The sequence below is a fragment of the Olea europaea genome, unplaced genomic scaffold (genome assembly GCF_002742605.1).
Source record: "Olea europaea var. sylvestris unplaced genomic scaffold, O_europaea_v1 scaffold3756, whole genome shotgun sequence".
Lineage (NCBI taxonomy): Eukaryota > Viridiplantae > Streptophyta > Magnoliopsida > Lamiales > Oleaceae > Olea > Olea europaea.
In genome coordinates this window covers 9,918-17,093 of record NW_019256924.1, presented here as the reverse complement: position 1 = coordinate 17,093, position 7,176 = coordinate 9,918, and the positions used below count along the sequence as shown (strand labels likewise).

Below are 7,176 nucleotides of genomic sequence, written 5' to 3'. Positions count from 1 at the left end.
ATTTTATAAAGTCATTGACTCATTGTACATAAGCAATTCCGTAGATTCCAATAATAATATGAGTTTATATAACATTCCTATATATCCACCACGAGTGTAAACCATTGACATTCTTTCTCCCACTTGCGTCATCCCCACTTGCTGCCGTAAAACTCAATTTCATTACTATTGAGAATTAGAAATTCTAATTCTATAATATCGAGAGCAAGAAAATCGCAAAAAGAAAATAGGCACACAAGGATCCGCAAGATTTATATTGATTAACCTGAATGTAAGAGTATGTCCTCTTCCACCAATGCAGTAATTTCAGCAACGGATCCACATGTGTTGGGAATCTTCGAGGATATTTAGATAAATCTGACCCAACATAAAGCATATTCACATGATATAGCATGATGGTAAGCTGATTTTCTTCGTGTGGATATATATTCATATTACACACTATTTTATGAATATGTGAGGAAGCGCATGGGGAATGTCAACTATGATAGTTGAGAATATGATGATTTCAGATGGAGAAAATGTGGGAAAAATTGCGTAACACACTTGCCTTTCTTGGTTGGACCATCCCTACCAGTGATTTTCAACAAGTCCTACATGTTTAGAGGAAAGCGCAACGAAAATGCTTTATGAAATTGCTGCAAAGCTCCATTTTTACTTGTATTGAACAATTAATCATTGTGGCAAGTTCATTTGTTTTTCAACCTCAACAGAAAAAAATTTACTGATCCTAAGTACCTGACAGTTTTTCTCTCTTTGGTTAAAATACAGTAAAAGCCTAGGCCAAATGTGAAGCCTCCATCTGGACCAGATATTTTTTTTTTTTCTTTTTTGGGGGGTGGCGGGCTGGGTGTGGGAGAGAACCTAATCATCAATCAGAGACCAGGTCTTGCTTCGTCCTTAAAGTTGCACCTTTTTTTTTGGTAAGTTAAAAGAGTTGCATATTAGGCATCAATTTAGGAGTTAACATATATATTTTCAACTTGGATCAAAAGAAAAAGTTCCGCAGATACACTCCAATGTGTGTCCATTCGGCACAACTTCATCAAAAATATTGAGCAAATTCAGATGTTCTTAATGATCATAATTAACAAATGTTCAACTGAGTTCTTTGAACCAAAAAAAAAATAAAATGAAATTCGTATCACAAATGGCAGAACTTGAGTTGAGAGGTAACTTCTTTAAATCAAATCCAAAAAAAAGTGATTAAGTTTATTTAGAAACTGTGAAGATAATCCTTTTTTTTTTTTTTTTTTCATATTTTAAAATCTCTAGTTTAATAATAAAAGAATAATCTGTAAAATCATTGTACATAAGCAATCCCATTTATTCCTTCAATAATATGAATTGCCATAAACTTTCTATATATCCATCAAATGAGTGTAAAACATTGACATTCTTTCTCCCACTTGTGCCATCCCAATGTCATTTTTTTCTCTTGTAAATTGTACGTTCTCATCTTTAAAATTAACTGAATTTTAGGTCAATATTTGCATATTTTGGAATCTTCCTAAGAGTAATAGACATATATAGTAATAGAAATCATTGTGATTTTAACTTAGTTCACAGCCTAAAAATAACCATGCTATCCAAAATATGAAGGAATAATTCTTGGGGTACATAACCCCTTATATAAGGGTGTCCAAGGACGCCAAGTGTCCATATGTGCTCCCCTATGTACCCCAAGTGTTACACCCCACCCATTTTTAGTCAAAGTTAAGGGAAGTAATTGGTCAAAGTCAATAAAGACTTAAGTTGAACAAATGATTTTTTTGTGTCTTAATTTGTAATTACAAGAACTTTAGGGATTTAGTTTCTATTTACTGGAATTAAAGGAGTAAATGGCATATTACATGAAGAGTGAGGACTTGATTTGCAATTCTACCATGCATATCCATTTAAACTCTAAACAATTCCATTATTCTCTCATTGCTGAGGGTAACTGATTGGAGAAGCAGAGAACAAAATAAAAAAAAAATAAAAAAAATAAAAAATGAACGAGAAAAAGGAAGGAGAAGAAGAAATGGGTGTTGGCTTTTAAAGATTGAGGTTTTATTCCTTAATTCTTTTTATTTTCAAGAGGTAATTGAAGTTTATGTTACTTGAATATTTTGGGGTTCATGGAAAATTTACTTTAATTCGAAGTTTAGCAATAATTAGTTGTTATTGATATGTATTTGAGGTTATAAATAGGAATATAGCAAAGAAATGTTATTTGAGTATTGAAGTTGAAGAATGTTGAATTTTGAAATGGGTTTGTAAGATATAAACATATTATTTGAATTTTTTTGTGATTATATGATGTTGAACACTTAAATTAAGGAATTAGGGTTGATTTCTCCATTTTTAAGTAATAATTATAAGCAATTTTTGGACAAATCCCGGGTGATGTTTTTGTAATTCTGCCCAGAATAGTGCTAATTCTGTCAAAGGTTTTATTGCCAGATTTCAATAAAGAAATTGGTGCCAAATTTCATTATTATGGGATTTTAGTGCTGTTTTTGTCAAAACTCTTATTTTCAGATTTTTAAAGGTTTGAATGAAGTTATATGACAAATGTTGAATTTTTATATATTGGAATAAATGATGTATATGGGTTGTATATGTATAAGGTATTGATTTTAAGGAAGTGCAAGTGATTTAATGGATTTGATAATTCATGGTGTTTAGTTGATGAATCAATAAAAAGAATAAAAGTTGGAGAATTGGAGATGTAAGAGTAAATATAGAAGTTGAGGAGTTAAGTGGTGGAATTGTATTAATTTAAATGTCAAGTTTTAATTTGAGTAATTATACCGTTATTTTAGGTAGTGACGTGAAAGTTTGGAATGACTAATCAATTTAGCCAAATTTTTATCCATGGATCTGTGAGTGGAAAAATATAAATATTTTTAAAGTATTTATGAATTAAATATATTATCAAAGTATGTGCAATTATGTGTTCGAATCGTATGGTTATCATCGAAATATCTTTTATTATAATACATTTGAGATTTCAAAGATTGTATATGGTACATTGTGAATTGGAATATGAGATGTGATTTTGAGATCGACCAGAAAAGTACCCGTGATTATATATTTCTTTTAGTTCACTAAAGGGCCTTGGTCGTATTTTATACTACACTGAGGGGTCAACTAGGGATGAAGGGGTCGTAACCGTGTACATATAGTTCACTGAGGTGCATTGGCCATATTCTAAAATTGATTATCAGAGGTCATAAGACCCGCTTTCGTTCACGGAGAGGGCCAAAGGCCTGTGACGAAAGTGCTTATCTCGAGGGGCAGGTTACAAATTTTAGTCAGATGGTACATTTTTTGTGGATCATACGTGATGTGATGGATATCTGCTGATGGCTATGTCATGATTATGAGATGATATTTACAGTGTTATGAGAATGTCTCACTTTTTGTCTATAATTGTATAAGGCTATCATGTGAATTACTAAACGATATGAATTTGATGTCTATGTATGAGAAAAATGTTTAAAGGAGAAAGTATGATTATTTTTTAACTCTTCCACTCACCGAGCTATCAACTCATATTTTGCTAAAATAATTTTTATATATAGTATTAGTCCTTGATAGCTTGAGGAGCCTGGTGATTTCAGAGTTAGAGTCACACGACATGTTGAAGGATAGGAGTCAATTTGATTAAACTACGAAGCAAAGTTTTGGGCCCATTGCACTATGTTTTTATAAACATTTGATTTTATTGCATATCTTGTAATAACTTATAGTGAGCCTTGGTGATGGAGCTGACATCTAGTCAACATCTATCATCGGCGTACGTCACGTTTCGGGTCCACTAGGGTGATTCGGGACGGGTCGTGTCACCAAGAATCACCCAATATGAAGTCGGAAAGTGCTACATGTACATAATTGTGTCTATAATTAGATCCAACTTTTAATTCAAATCTTACACTTTCACATCAACAACCGGGTGATTGTCATATCAGATTATTGACAACATTATGTGCAATAATTATGTACATATAGACTTTTCCTTATGAAGTCATTGCTTATCGGTGACAAAAGTTGAAGAGATATGATTGTAATTTTATTTGCACAAGTATTTGTTAACCAACTTTAAGCTAGTAGATAGGACTAGCGTGTCTTCATTTAGATCATGTTTACAACTAAATCCACATAGTAAATGAAAATACAATTTTGAAAGCAAATGCAAAATTTAAAATTAATATAATTTTCCTCTTTATCAAAGCTTAAACTTCTTGATGAGGTGCTTTAACATGAAATGTGCTAAGCTCAACTCTCATCCCTGTGATGAAAAAATGAATCCGACCTACATATGAGGGGATATATTAATATCTTTGAAATGAAAATCCCAAAAAAGAAAACGATATTGTTTTATTAGAAGATGAGAATTTAAGATGTTCATCTTTTCTTTTTCAAGTTTCTTGTTTAAGAATTAAAGAATAATCTGTAAAGTTAATGTACATAAGCAGTCCAATTGATTCTTGTAATAATTCTAGTTGCCACAATATTCATATAAATCCATCAAATAGTATAAAACATTGACATTCATTCCCCCACTTGTGCTACCCCAATCTAATAAGCACGGATATAGATACGTAATTAGAATACGATAAAATACAGATACGTCAATACGACTTTTTGAAAAAAATTAAGATACACCGATATGTCTTATAAAGTTCAACGTAATTTATTAATATATAAAAACATTAATACCCTTATCTTAATTATTTATTGTCGAAACGTCATTTTTTTCAACATCATCAATATTAGTTTCTTCATTATTATTAAAAATAACACTATCCAACTCTGACTCATCTAATGATAGATTAACAACCTCAAGCAATTCAATACCTTCAAGAGTATCAAATGAGTTTTCAGCAATTTTCCACATTTTGGATTCTTCTTTTGAATATAAATTTATTTTCTTAATAAAAATGCAAATTGTTATGAATGAAAACCTATTCTTTAGTTCGCAATAGAGTTATTTTTTTCTTTTCCGTAAAGTGTTCAAAAAAGTATGCACTCCAATCTCTCTCAGCATTAAATGAAGAAGAAGGTTGCACAAGAAGTTTTAAAGCAATGTTTTGTAGTAAAGGTGCATTTGACCCATGAAATATCGTATACATATCGAAAACTATACAAAAATATAAAATAATTAAAGAATACGTATCGGATACATATTGAAAATATAAAAAATATAAAAATATGTAAAATAATTTTTAAAAAAAGTATTTGGTATGTATCGAGGGTATTAGGGACTATTGAAACTTTGATACGTATTAGATACAGGCATTTAACAAGTTTACAAGAATCGGTACTTCTTAGATCCCCAATGTCCTTTTTGTTTTGTACATTGTATTTGCATTTTATATGTATCCCAATAAATGGAAAATTATTAGTCGGTATCTGCATGTTTTGGAACCTCACAAAGACTAACAAGGATAGATAAATCATTGTGATTTTAAGTTTGTTAACCATCTTTAAGCTATTAGAGAGGTGTCACATGTATCGATTACATTATGTTTAATCTATATGGTCAAAGTAATAGTACATTGTTGAAAATAAAGGCAAAATTTAGCCCTTGTTTGACACACATTATGATGATAAATTTTGGTAAAACATATTGTGGAATAATATTTTTTGGGAATGTGTGCTTTAAAAAGGAGGATTTTTTTTTTATTTACGTGTAATATTATTTTATTGGAAAGAAGAGAGGGAAAAATGTATTAAAATTTTAAAGGGAGTCAAACAAGAGCTTAAATGAATGAACTTTTCCATTCTCCGACAGGTCTAGCTCTTTGATGAGGTACTTTAACTTGATATTAGTCCAAACATATGTCCTGAGTTCAAGTCTTGTACCCTTTGATGAAAGAATTGGCTAGCTCTTGAGGGATCGTATTGATTTTTACATGAGATGGTTTAACGCAGTCATGGGCATTAGATACTCACAAGTCACAATTTATGAAAGTCAATGCCAGGCATCATCATAAGTAATCCCAGCTGGTGTTTCTCAGGAATTTTCTGATTTGTTTGTTTTAGGAGAAGTAATGTACTAATGTTTTGGCTGGTGTCTGATTTTTCATATCTTTGCATCGTTCTTGGACTTGAAATTCAGAATTGGTTATATAAAACTAGTTGATTGCATTATAGAAGTGTAGTTCAAACATAGAGATCTTTTATTGCTGGCTATGGAAAAAAAAGGGGAAACAGAAAAGCTCTACTGAATTGCTCATCAATGCAACTGAATTAGTGTAAAAGGCAGGCTCTATATACAGACAACCTTCATATAGTACAACATATGTACTAAATTAACCGCCCCAGGAAAATGGGAAAAAGTGTGGAAACTCGTGTTTAGTTTCCTCATTTAGTTCAAAACATGTCTTCCATTTATAATTAGAGCCATAATGCTCCAGCATCTTTCAACAACTTCTTAAGTGAACCATTGAGATGCAGAGTCATAATAGTATTAGAAAAGCCCACAAATTCTCTTCCGATAAACACAGCCGGGACAGCTTTGCTGCATCATAACCGCATTAGAGCCCACTCCATTTCTTTGGCCCTTGAATCCTCGTTGAGCTCGTGGATCATAACGCTCACACCTTGCTCATAAAACAATCTCTTGATAGCATGGCACATGCAACATGTACTTTCACTAAAGATCACCACAGCTTTTTGTGAAGCCAGTTTTGCTATACGATCCATCAAATGCAGCGAAGTTGTTCGAAGGGGTGCTAATTTGATGGGAAAAGAGGGGAAAAAAAGAAAGAGAAAGAAAAAATGAAGATTTTCTTGAACAAATTAATGAAGATTTGTCTGTATGTGACTAGGTCTGTGATATGGAATGTCTCTTGAAGTTGTACTTAAAGAGGCAAGTGAAGGTGTTGAATTACTTATTTGAAATTTTCTTTAATTTCTCATAGAAGTATATATATTAAAAAATATGAAAATTCTTTCAAAGTTTTGGATGTATCTCAAATGAATGACCGTTTGAAATGACACCTTTTAGTTCTGCCTCGAATCTTTTAGGGCTTTTCAGATAAACAAGACACTACTTAAAGCATATTCACATATAGCATGATATAATGACCCGATTTCATCATATTTTCATATGGATACAAGTGTTAGGCTCTATCTTGTGATTACATGAAGGCATGTGGCTGGAAATGTCAACTTTGATAATTT

General features: G+C 31.7%; 1 pseudogene; it reads right to left on the bottom strand.

Annotated features, from left to right (window-relative positions):
- Positions 1–6,182: 6,182 nt before the first annotated feature.
- On the bottom strand, positions 6,183–6,867 carry LOC111386873 (annotated as a pseudogene).
- Positions 6,868–7,176: the final 309 nt, after the last annotated feature.